General features: G+C 34.4%; 2 long non-coding RNA genes across 2 annotated transcripts; both read right to left on the bottom strand.

The window, feature by feature from the left end:
- Positions 1 to 3,664: 3,664 nt before the first annotated feature.
- LOC145620407 (uncharacterized) lies at positions 3,665 to 8,998 on the bottom strand. Its single transcript, XR_014108219.1, has 3 exons — positions 8,680 to 8,998; positions 8,059 to 8,168; positions 3,665 to 3,904 (listed from the first exon to the last, which is right to left on the bottom strand). It is a non-coding gene; the product is annotated as an uncharacterized LOC145620407 (long non-coding RNA).
- A 961-nt stretch (positions 8,999 to 9,959) lies between these two features.
- LOC145620977 (uncharacterized) lies at positions 9,960 to 12,405 on the bottom strand. Its single transcript, XR_014108327.1, has 2 exons — positions 11,499 to 12,405; positions 9,960 to 10,138 (listed from the first exon to the last, which is right to left on the bottom strand). It is a non-coding gene; the product is annotated as an uncharacterized LOC145620977 (long non-coding RNA).
- Between the last annotated feature and the right edge of the window lie 762 nt (positions 12,406 to 13,167).

Here is a 13,167-nt window from a genome sequence, read left to right as displayed (position 1 = left end):
GGCCGGGGGACCAAGCACGGCATAGCTAGCGGCATAGGAGTCGACTCGGCGTCAGCGGCGGCTAATTGAAGTCAATCTTCAAGGTATTTTGATGACATAAGGATAAGCAAGTAAACTACCTTCACAGGTAAGGATCGGCTAGGAGAACTTGGTTCACTTCGGCTAGCTACCCAAAAAAGAATAACCAAACCACGTCTACAAAATGCCAGTACCATGCAGCTGCTTCAAAGCCAACAGGTTTAGGTTAAGGAGATAACAGCTCGGGAAGTAACAAATCCAAAAATTACAAAAAAAAAAAAAAAAATCAAAAATTACAACAAAAAATTCAAACAATTAGGAAAATTCAAACAATTAATAAAATTCAAACAATTAGGAAAATATTTATAAAAAAATTCAAAGAAACAAAAAAAATAACCACCCACAACCCACTCAGCCACCCTCCCACCTAGAGCTGTCAATTCGGGTAAATGGGTCAGGTTTGAGTCGGGTTTGTGTGGGTCGGGTCATCTCGAATCGAGTCAATACGGGTTAATGTCAGGACCTATGTGGGTCGGGTTCGGGTTGGGTCATGCTTGAGTCGGGTCATGTCGGGTCATACATCTTTTCGGGTTCGGGTCGGGTTTAGGTCGGGTCAATTCGGGTCCAGTTACATATAAATAATTTTTTTTTAATTTATTTAAAACTCCAAATTAAATTACGTAATTTAAAACATTTTCTGAAAAAAAATATTAAACAGACAAGTGAATAATAAAATTTGAATTACCTTAAAAAAATAATAATAAAAAAAAAAGATAAGTCAAGTAAGATGAGAAAGACCTGCTATTGTCTGGGTCCCATGTATTTTTTATTTTTTTGTTTAATTTTTTTTTTTTTTTGGCTGCTGTCCAGTTCAGTTTTTCTTTGACGAGGATTATGTAAGAGATAAGTCAAGTAAGATGAGAAAGGCCACTTTTGTTGTATAATTGTAATCCATGTTAATAAATTGAAAAAAAGCCTGAAACTTAATAGTCAATACGGAGTACTCTTTTTATCCTAAAAACTCCTAAATTCTAAAATTCGGGTTAGTAATAGGTCCAGTTTAAATTCGTGTCGGGTCAATAACAAGTCGGGTTGAATTTGGGTCAGGTCAATAACAAGTCGGGTTGATTTCGGGTCGGGTTTAAATTTGAGTCGGGTTAAGAACGGGTCGGGTTATTAACAGGTCGGGTTGAATTCGGGTTTTGACGGGTTAAATCGGGTTTGGGTCATTCTCGGGTTCGAGTCGGGTTCGGTTTAGGTCAATAATTTACGGGTCACATTCGGGTCGGCTCCTCTCTAGGTCGGTTCATGGTCGGGTTCGGGTCTCAACTACTCGGGTCAACTCGAATCAAGGGTTGGTTTTAGGTCGGGTTCGGGTCACCATTTTTTTCGGGTTCAGACGAGTTAGGGTTAGGGTCGGGTTAGGGTCGGTATTTCGGGTTAGGGTCCCACCACCCCCGTAACCCTAGCCAGCCACCCCCCTCCCCATTCCACGCCAGCGGCTGTAGACACCTAAAAATGTCTCCCCAAAACCAAACCCGATGATGAACAACCTTTCACCGCCGTTATTGGTCGGGTTGAGTATTTAATCTTTGGAGTGCTTAAATCCATGTTTTATCCAATATATTTCATAAACCAATCCATTTCCTAGCTCATTTCCCTAAACCATAACCTATTTTCCTCTTTTCGTATCCGCGTCAAAAAACCAAGCTGAACTGATTTTATGGCTACCTAATTTTGATCCAATTATTATTTGGTTGTATAGGCCTTTCAATAAGCTTTCCAACCATATATCATAAGCCCAATTCCGAGCTATAACGAAAAAGATATGAGCAAAACCGACACCCTTCCACTAAAATGATCATATCTTAAAATCTACAAATTATTTTGACCTGATTCTAATTGGGTTGGAAAGTAGACTTGATAAGCTTTCCAATTATATATTATATGCCTTATTACAAGTGACTGATCAAAAGTTATGATGATTTTAAAAACGCGTAAAAAACTGGAATAACCGCGCAGCAGCTAAAACGCTGCGACGCGGCAAGATCTGACGTGGCCCGGGGCAAATTCCCGTGACACGGTATTTTGGATGTGTTTTTCATGTTTTTTAGTGCCCCGTGACTTGGCATTGGTACCGTGACACGGCAACTTATGCCGCGACACGGTGGACTTTGCCGCGTCACGACATTTTCTGCCGTGTGTCACGGTGGGCTGACGTCACGGTGTTCATGGTTCCTACCGTGACACGGCAGTACTCCCCGTGTCACGGTGCCTTTCATGTGACACGGGACAGCATCGTGTCCTATCCGCGTAAACCTTCACGCGTTTTTACTCCCGTAGGTCAAATATTTCCCGCGTCACTCTATTTTTCCTTGCGTCACACTGATTTCCCCCGTGACATGGTAGAATACGTCGTGTCGCGGTAGAATCTACTGTGTCGCGGTAGCCTTTTTTAGGGTTTTTATGTTTTTAGGGTTCCGCATGTTCCCTCTGCTCATTTTCCCTATAAATAGGACCCCCCTTTCTGCAGTTTGGGGCACCAAATCATTCTCTCTTCCTCTCTTTTACACCAAAAATCATTCTCTCTTTCTCTCTCTCGTATTCTAAGCCTTAAACCTATATTCTTAAACACTATTCTTCCCTTAAGCATTCCAAGAAGTCCATACTTAACCCGAGGTTCTGTCCTTAAACCAAAGGCGTGAAAGGTACAAATAACTGAGGGTTTGAACCAAATCAACTCTACATTTATTTAATTTAATTTCAATTTGATTTATTTCTTATTGAAGTTACTAAAAATTTATTCATGATGTAGCAATTTAAAGGAAAGTGCGGAATGCGAATAATTAATTAATTTAATTACTTATTTTATTTCTTATTGTTTTTATCATGATTAGTATTATTATTATATTTGACTAACGCTATTATTGTGAAATTGCTTCCAATATTAATGTATAATCTATTATTATTTATTGATCACCATATTGCATGTTTAAAGGGAATATGTAATTGAAAATCACGCCTAATGAGATAATTTGGACAACCGGTTTAGGTTCCTTTTTAATCTCGTTACTTAATCAAGTGGTCACGATATTATAGAATTATATGTTGCATTAATATTCAACTAATTTAGCATAATAATAGTTTGGAGCAAATTGAATCTTTGTTTGCATGCCTTTGAGATCACAGGAATGCTTTTCACAATAAGAATCGAGTACAGGCCAATACGGGCGAATGTGACTCCATGACTCACTTCGTACCATCATCCCTAATCCTCCTTTCGTGGTTTCGAACCATATGGAGTTAATAATCTCATGAATAATGAATGGGGTGTAACCTTCACGGGTCAATCGTTGTTGCCTATCGTTGTCCCTTTTCGTGGTTGCCTTAAATGATCCGTGAACGGTTTACAAGTTCCTTAAAAACTTGTTGGCGGCTCCCTACTTTCCTTGTCCCTAATCGTAGTCCCTAATAGTAATGTCAATTCCCACTTCCTATAAGTGCCAAGCATGTTCACACATGCTTTACGTAGGTTGTAACGCCCCGACTTTTAATTGGCGTTACCGGACCGTACTTAATCCGTCATTCGCAGCAGAAATTAATTAGTCATAGCTAAACCATTCTTTACTCATCATACACAGCGGAATCAATCAATTAGATAATCTCATAATCACCTGTGGGTTATGGCCCACAAATAAACATACTCCTTAATAAGAAAATTCAATAAATTATACAACTCCAGTCTTCCTTACAGTAATAAAATAACAGATCTGTCTCAGCTCTCGATGATTCATAATACATAAGCATTGATTCTATAATCCCTCAACTATGTAGACTCCTTTAATCCTTTTGCCCTTGATTAACTTGAGCTCCATCATCATTATCCCTGTAATTATACATAAAAATAGAAAACAGAGAAAACACAGGAAAAATCCAAAAATGAGTGGAAAACTCAGTAACATTACTCTAGCTCGTAAAACCGTTTTTCTTTCAAAATCATTTGAGCACATATCTTATTCCTTATGCATTCATAGTTGTTCAGAAATAATATAATATCATTATTTTTAAAAGTTGAGTCGGCAAGGATCATTCCCTTTACATAAGATCATAGGTAAGCACATGTTTTAGATATAACGTAACTTTCATTCGTGTGGGATTAATTCTCCATTTAATTAATATACTTTCCTCCACCTATAACTCACTTATTTTCTATATTCAGTTCATTTTCCATTGTCGACAAATGTAATGTCGTATCATATTAAATCATTTCTGAACAACTTTATACCTCATATAAATTCATAGCACATTGGCACAATTCATAATCATTCATTCGTAACACTTAATTGAATAAAATAATCATTATCGTTAAACATTTAACAGGGGCATAACATAATAGATCACGTCCACATATCTTAGAGATTAATGAAATAACTAGAAATACTTGTTATTCATAGCATCCTTATCACCTTGTATGATGGTAAGACATCTTTACGAACGATCGTACATATCAGTATATCGTAAAACTCATTAATAGAGTATCCTTGTGAGTTCTCATAAGTCCTTTAATAAAATTCAGATATTCGTAATCTTTTTGGTGGACATTGTAACACCCCAATAATTCTCTCTTTAAACCTCTGAGGACCCTGAACAATATTCAAGAGAATTACTGGCGTGCTACCGCCACGTGTTCAAACGTTAAGGCTTTATTAGAAAATAGCAGCGGAAAAACTAAATCAGTTATAAATAAGTTTCAAAACCAACGAATGAAACCAAATTAAGTCATACAACTTGGAACCATTAAGGCCCTTATTCAAAACCCAATAAAAGTAGTAAGTGATTAAATTCAGTGTTCAAATAAATTCAAACCCAAAAGAAATAGTGTCAAATAAAATCGAATTAAAATAAATTCAAACTTGCAAAAGAAATAAAATGAAACAACCAACTCTCTACTCAAGATCCCACAACCCTGATGAATGCTGCATGTGTAAGAACCTGTAGTAATTCTGCTCCCCAATATTACAAGTGTAAAAATTGGATCGTCACAGGGTCATTGAAAGGCGAAGGCCATGACCAAAGAAAGACACACAAAGCACGCAGTCAGCAAAGCTGAGTACATATACAAGCTGCAAAATAAATTAAGAATTCCATAACATGCTACTAATAATCAATCATCATGCATCATTAAATTATAGACTCAACACACGACTCAACTATTTATATTACTAAGACTCCATTAATTAATAATAGGTGAATCATTATTTTTATTCATTGGATTACGCAATAGACAAGGTTGTCCAACCCATGCTCCATTTGGAACATCAATAAAAGAAAAACCCCATGCCTCCTTTCGGAAACATCAATAAACATCCAACGACCACGGGCGCGACTCCGTGACCGTAGTTAGTATGAGATCTCACCTAACTCCTAGTTTTGAAAAATATTTGAAATAAGAGACTCGTAGATCAGACGGCCTCGAGAAAAGTACACGGCTAATACCCCATGTACCCCAACCCCTGATTGTCATTACTCCAGAAGTGCACCAATCCAGAGTTTTATTGCTCATCCATCTTGCACTTTACGTGATTTACAGGTTTAGACTTGGTGATGACTCATATGCACAACAATACAATCAATCCAATATCAATTCAATCAAGTAAAGCAACTTTTTCAATTTCAATTCTTGATTTATTAGTGGCAAGCAACATTTATTATTTATTCCTTTACTACCTCGGTGTATGAACACCTTGAGTGCATAAGGCACCCCAAACTCTTAACCTTGTCTTATAAGACATGAACCATTCATTTACTCATCCTATTTCATTAAATCATGAATGAGTAATAATTAAGTCATTTCACCAATCACATACCTTTGCCTCTAAGCGCACCGTGCATAATTAGAACATAACCAATAATTACAATAAGGAATAGTGCACGTCAAAGGAAATTCACAATGTATAACCAAACAATTTAACCCAGTCATCCCTAGACATGATACTAAGTTCTCGATCCGTCCTTAAACATGCACCTAAAAGCAAGGTTTTGTAACTTGTACGTACCTTGAGCAAACGAATTGGTATGCCACTTTACTAACTAGAAATCACCTTCAATAAACTCCTCTCCTAAGCCAAATAATAACATCTCAATCAATACCCAATCAATTAAATTTACAGCAATACTAACTTACTTTAAAACCTTCAAAATCCAAATCAAACAACACTTTAAAACCTTCCCTTTTGTTAAAATTAAAGGCTTATATATAGTTCTTTAAATTTTTCTTCATAAAAACCTTAAAATACACTCTTATACATGAAATTACAGCAAGTTTAAAGTCTAATAAAAATCTGAAAATTATATAAAAACCCCTAAAATCTCTCTTTTTAATGGGTGATTAAACCCTCTTTATAAAACATCAAAAGTAGTACTTAGAAACTATTTCCAACACTTGAAACTTCAATAAAAACATATATTTATGCTTAATTAACTTTAAACATAATTAATTTTATTAATCAAACTCAAGGATAATATTTTAAGTATGTAAAAACTTCGTTAAAATCAAAAACTGCCTGAAAATCATATTTAGAGGCTGAATTTGGCCTCGAGAGGGTGGTGCTCACTACCATAGGTAGTGAGACTTTCTTAAAACGTGGTTTCCACATGGAAAACACCACTTTTTTTTGTCAAAATCGGATGAGTTTAGAACCTGATCGGGATTAAAACGGGATTAATATTAACGAACGGAAATCTAAAAATTAAAACACGAATCTATGTGTTCAAAATAATCTGGAATTAAGTTAAACTAATCAGTAGTTATAATCACCAAAATTTCAAAACATCATTACTATAAAAGCCCTAAATCAATTGTTCATAAAAACCCTAAAATCATGATTTTCAATAAATTGAAACCCATGTTTATAATTCATAAAATATGAAATTTATAACATAAATATAATCTGAAATTTATAATCTTTATACCATTAAAATATAATTTGATACTAAAAATATAATCTTTATACAAAAAAAAAACCCAAAACAATTAAATTAACATTAAGCAAAATAATGAAACAAAGGAGGATGAAAATAAGACTAACCTTTTTGTGTGGGAAATTTTTGGAGATTCATGGGATATTTATAGGAGAGAATTATTGTAGGGTAAAAAGAAAGATTGGGCCTCATAAAAATAATGGGTCGATTAAGTAAACAAATGGGTTAGGCTTGTATGATTGGACATAAATTGTAGAATAAAGGTGCATAAAATAATTTGTTCAAATAATTTTCGACCCAGATTAATAATTTGAAACTTTTGAAATTAAATTATGAAAAATAACAAATAAATATTATAAATAAAATAAATTTTCATTTATAAAATATTTTAAAATACGGGGGATTATAGACATGCTAGTCGCCGGACAGTATGACATGGCGGAACGTCTTCCGCGATGGGCCGGTGCCCATAACATAGAGCTGGTGCTCGACATAGTTGGGCAGGTGCCCCATGGGTACATGCATTGCATGACCGAATATAACATATACTGCCAGACAAACTAGGTCTTTCACTTTCATTTATTAAGTTGTGTATCTTTTAATAAGTTATTCATAGATTATTAACATACTTTCGAGAGATCCAAAAATCAATAGAACATTGTATATATATAAAATCTTTCATATAATCATAAGACTAAAATACATCAACAAACATGTTTATCATATCACAAGTCTTTAAAATTATATACAAGGATATAAAAGATCATATCATGTCATGTATACATAGCATGCTTTTAATTCATAACATGCCAAATATATCATACAGACATACATGTGATAAAATAACAAGCCATTAAAGTTACACACGTGCACTCATAGTAATTAGATATAATTGTCACATATACAGGTCTAAACACAGTAGCCAAACATAATGATTACATACACGAGACTGAATAGAATTGCTAGACATAATGGTTACACATACATGGCTATACATAATTGCTAGACGTAATGATTACATATACGGGACTAAACACAATTGCTAGACATAATGGTTACCTCATTCGATCATCCTTAAGAATCTCATTTATTCTCCAATAATCATCATCCGAACTCTCAACTTCCATCATTAGTTCCTCGTTGACATAACTCATTCCATTCGATCATACCTAATAATAATAAACACTCATTAATAACTTTTCATTTCAAAGCCTTTGATAAAACAAGTACAAACTTATTTCCAAAGAATAAAACAAGTATTAACTCATTAGAGTAGAATAAATAATCACTACTTTGAAAATAGATACTACCACTATTCATACTAGTTGAAAAGGAGTTTAAATCTACAAATACTTTAATTACTTAGTATGAAAACAACCCAAATAGTCAAAAATACTCATTTTATTAGAAATGGGTATAAATATTAGTACGTAAGTACATATATGATACTATGATCATTTAATAAGCAAATACTACTATTATTCATCATCATTAAGAAAATTAAATTAAAACAAAGCTAGTAATATATAGTCATTAACTAAGAAAAACAAGAGTTGCTTTCCAAACATAAAAGTCAACTTATACCCATAATTAAGAGCAAATAAAAGATGTAATAAGCTCACTTTAGTTTCACATGTACAGAGTAGCCTCAAAGACCATTTTTAGTTTCACCAAGCATACCATGAGTGGAGGAAGAAGAAGAGTACGTGGCCGCGATGCGTGAGCTTGGTGGCAAGGAAAGAGATGGCAGCAACCATTTCAAGCAAAGGGAGGAGCAGTGATAGCCGCGGTAGTGAAGGACGGTGATAATATATGGAGTATTATTGTTCCAAGAACTTGAAAGAAATGAAGGGTATGAATCAAAAGATGAAGTTTGCTAAAGTGATAAGCTTGAGTATTAGACAACCAATTATAAGGAAGCAAAAAGTGACTTTTAATCATCAATTCTTAGCCGTGAAGGAGTGAGATAAGCTCAAGATTGAGATAAGCATAATCAATCAACTTTGATCGGTTAGGCCAAATTAAGCAACAAGTAAAAAGAACAAGCAAAAATTAACTTTGGTCTTTATAACTTCACCGTGAAGAAAAATGGGTGAAGGGAAGAGGTGGGTTTTGTCTTCTTTGGATGCATAAGGGTATTTTGGTAATTTCACTCTCTCGATCTTTGACATTTTACAGAACATAAAAATATCATTTGACCCGAAATAAATTTTGAAATAAATAATTTTTGTTGTAAAATTAGCTTTCGAAATAATATAATCTTAAAATAAGATTAAGACTAGACTAAACACAGTCGTTCTTCGTAAAATAGAGATTAAATTATATTAAGCTTATAATAAAGATTAGATTATAATAAATCAAGTTTTAAAATCTCGGGTATTATTACATCCTTACCCCCTTACAAAAAGTTTCGTCCTCGAAACTTGGCATCTCATAACTTATGATCATTGTAACAAATATTACCTAAAAATCAACTTTAAACATTTCTTATGAATCAAATCATCTAACTTAAATCCAATAACAAGTATGAGTCTCAAACCTCAAATCAAGTTCGTATCCCATAGCTCTTAACCTCAAATCATTTCATATATTAGCAATCATAACTTCAAACTCAAACCTCAAATCATATTCATATCCCAAAGATACTCTTCCATGTCCTGTAAAATTATTTCCACTTCTCAAAGATACTCATTAATCACTTAAAGATCAGCTTCTGTGTCCCAAAGATCATACTCTGGCAGTGCAAGTCTATGACCCGCACTTCCGGCAGAGCTCCGCTCTGATACCAAACTGTAACGCCCCGACTTTTAATTGGCGTTACCGGACCGTACTTAATGCGCCATTCGCAGCGGAAATTAATTAGCCATAGATAATTCTTTACTCATCATACGCAGCGGAATCAATCAATTAGATAATCTCATAATCACCTGTGGGTTATGGCCCACAAATAAACATACTCCTTAATAAGAAAATTCAATAAATTATACAACTCCAGTCTTCCTTACAGTAATAAAATAACAGATCTGTCTCAGCTCTCGATGATTCATAATACATAAGCATTGATTCTATAATCCCTCAACTATGTAGACTCCTTTAATTCTTTTGCCCTTGATTAACTTGAGCTCCATCATCATTATCCCTGTAATTATCCATAAAAATAGAAAACAGAGAAAACACAGGAAAAATCCAAAAATGAGTGGAAAACTCAGTAACATTACTCTAGCTCGTAAACCGTTTTTCTTTCAAAATCATTTGAGCACATATCTTATTCCTTATGCATTCATAGTTGTTCAGAAATAATATAATATCATTATTTTTAAAAGTTGAGTCGGCAAGGATCATTCCCTTTACATAAGATCATAGGTAAGCACAGGTTTTAGATATAACGTAACTTTCATTCGTGTGGGATTAATTCCCCATTTAATAAATATACTTTCCTCCACCTATAACTCACTTATTTTCTATATTCAGTTCAATTTCCATTGTCGACAAATGTAATGTCGTATCATATTAAATCATTTCTGAACAACTTTATACCTCATATAAATTCATAGCACATTGGCACAATTCATAATCATTCATTCGTAACACTTAATTGAATAAAATAATCATTATCGTTAAACATTTAACAGGGGCATAACATAATAGATCACGTCCACATATCTTAGAGATTAATAAAATAACTAGAAATACTTGTTATTCATAGCATTCTTATCACCTTGTATGATGGTAAGACATCTTTACGAACGATCGTACATATCAGTATATCGTAAAACTCATTAATAGAGTATCCTTGTGAGTTCTCATAAGTCCTTTAATAAAATTCAGATATTCGTAATCTTTTTGGTGGACATGCTAGTCGCTGGACAGTATGACATGGCGGAACGTCTTCCGCGATGGGCCGGTGCCCATAACATAGAGCTGGTGCTCGACATAGTTGGGTAGGTGCCCCATGGGTACATGCATTGCATGACCGAATATAACATATACTGCCAGACAAACTAGGTCTTTCACTTTCATTTATTAAGTTGTGTATCTTCTAATAAGTTATTCATAGATTATTAACATACTTTCGAGAGATCCAAAATCAATAGAACATTGTATATATATAAAATCTTTCATATAATCATAAGACTAAAATACATCAACAAACATGTTTATCATATCACAAGTCTTTAAAATTATATACAAGGATATAAAAGATCATATCATGTCATGTATACATACCATGCTTTTAATTCATAACATGCCAAATATATCATACAGACATACATGTGATAAAATAACAGGCCATTAAAGTTACACACGTGCACTCATAATAATTAGATATAATTGTCACATATACAGGTCTAAACACAGTAGCCAAACATAATGATTACATACACGAGACTGAATAGAATTGCTAGACATAATGGTTACACATACAGGGCTATACATAATTGCTAGACGTAATGATTACATATACGGGACTAAACACAATTGCTAGACATAATGGTTACCTCATTCGATCATCCATTAGAATCTCATTTATTCTCCAATAATCATCATCCGAACTCTCAACCTCCATCATTAGTTCCTCGTTGACATAACTCATTCCATTCGATCATACCCAATAATAATAAACACTCATTAATAACTTTTCATTTCAAAGCCTTTGATAAAACAAGTACAAACTTATTTCCAAAGAATAAAACAAGTATTAACTCATTAGAGTAGAATAAATAATCACTACTTTGAAAATAGATACTACCACTATTCATACTAGTTGAAAAGGAGTTTAAATCTACAAATACTTTAATTACTTAGTATGAAAACAACCCAAATAGTCAAAAATACTCATTTTATTAGAAATGGGTATAAATATTAGTACGTAAGTACATATATGATACTATGATCATTTAATAAGCAAATACTACTATTATTCATCATCATTAAGAAAATTAAATTAAAACAAAGCTAGTAATATATAGTCATTAACTAAGAAAAACAAGAGTTGCTTTCCAAACATAAAAGTCAACTTATACCCATAATTAAGAGCAAATAAAAGATGTAATAAGCTCACTTTAGTTTCACATGTACAGAGTAGCCTCAAAGACCATTTTTAGTTTCACCAAGCATACCATGAGTGGAGGAAGAAGAAGAGTACGTGGCCGCGATGCGTGAGCTTGGTGGCAAGGAAAGAGATGGCAGCAACCATTTCAAGCAAAGGGAGGAGCAGTGATAGCCGCGGTAGTGAAGGACGGTGATAATATATGGAGTATTATTGTTCCAAGAACTTGAAAGAAATGAAGGGTATGAATCAAAAGATGAAGTTTGCTAAAGTGATAAGCTTGAGTATTAGACAACCAATTATAAGGAAGCAAAAAGTGACTTTTAATCATCAATTCTTAGCCGTGAAGGAGTGAGATAAGCTCAAGATTGAGATAAACATAATCAATCAACTTTGATCGGTTAGGCCAAATTAAGCAACAAGTAAAAAGAACAAGCAAAAATTAACTTTGGTCTTTATAACTTCACCGTGAAGAAAAATGGGTGAAGGGAAGAGGAGGGTTTTGTCTTCTTTGGATGCATAAGGGTATTTTGGTAATTTCACTCTCTCGATCTTTGACATTTTACAGAACATAAAAATATCATTTGACCCGAAATAAATTTTGAAATAAATAATTTTCGTTGTAAAATTAGCTTTCGAAATAATATAATCTTAAAATAAGATTAAGACTAGACTAAACACAGTCGTTCTTCGTAAAATAGAGATTAAATCATATTAAGCTTATAATAAAGATTAGAGTATAATAAATGAAGTTTTAAAATCTCGGGTATTACATAGGTGCACTTCAAACGACGCCTACAGCGGCCAACCCCATAACCTCCTAAAATGGCCGGTAAACATCCACCCATCTCGGAAACCATCCGGCCGACTCAAAATCACCCCCGAAACCACCCCTCTCACATTCCTCGACCGCCATAACCACCACCTCCTCTTCCCCAGCCATTGAAACAACCCCCTCCTTTCCCCCACCATCAAAACCGGCTATTTCGGCGGTAGGGGGAAGGAGGAGGGGTTGTTTAGGGGGTCGGGGATGGAATAGCGAGGGGGTAGTTACGGGGGTGGTTTTGGGCCAGCCGAGTGGTTTTGGGCCAGCCGAGTGGTTTTGGGCCAGCCGAGTG

This window comes from Chenopodium album, chromosome 27, assembly GCF_948465745.1.
Source record: "Chenopodium album chromosome 27, dcCheAlbu1.1, whole genome shotgun sequence".
In the NCBI taxonomy this organism is placed as follows: domain Eukaryota; kingdom Viridiplantae; phylum Streptophyta; class Magnoliopsida; order Caryophyllales; family Amaranthaceae; genus Chenopodium; species Chenopodium album.
The sequence above is the reverse complement of the archived record's forward strand: the minus strand, read 5'-3'. Positions and strand labels throughout refer to the sequence as shown.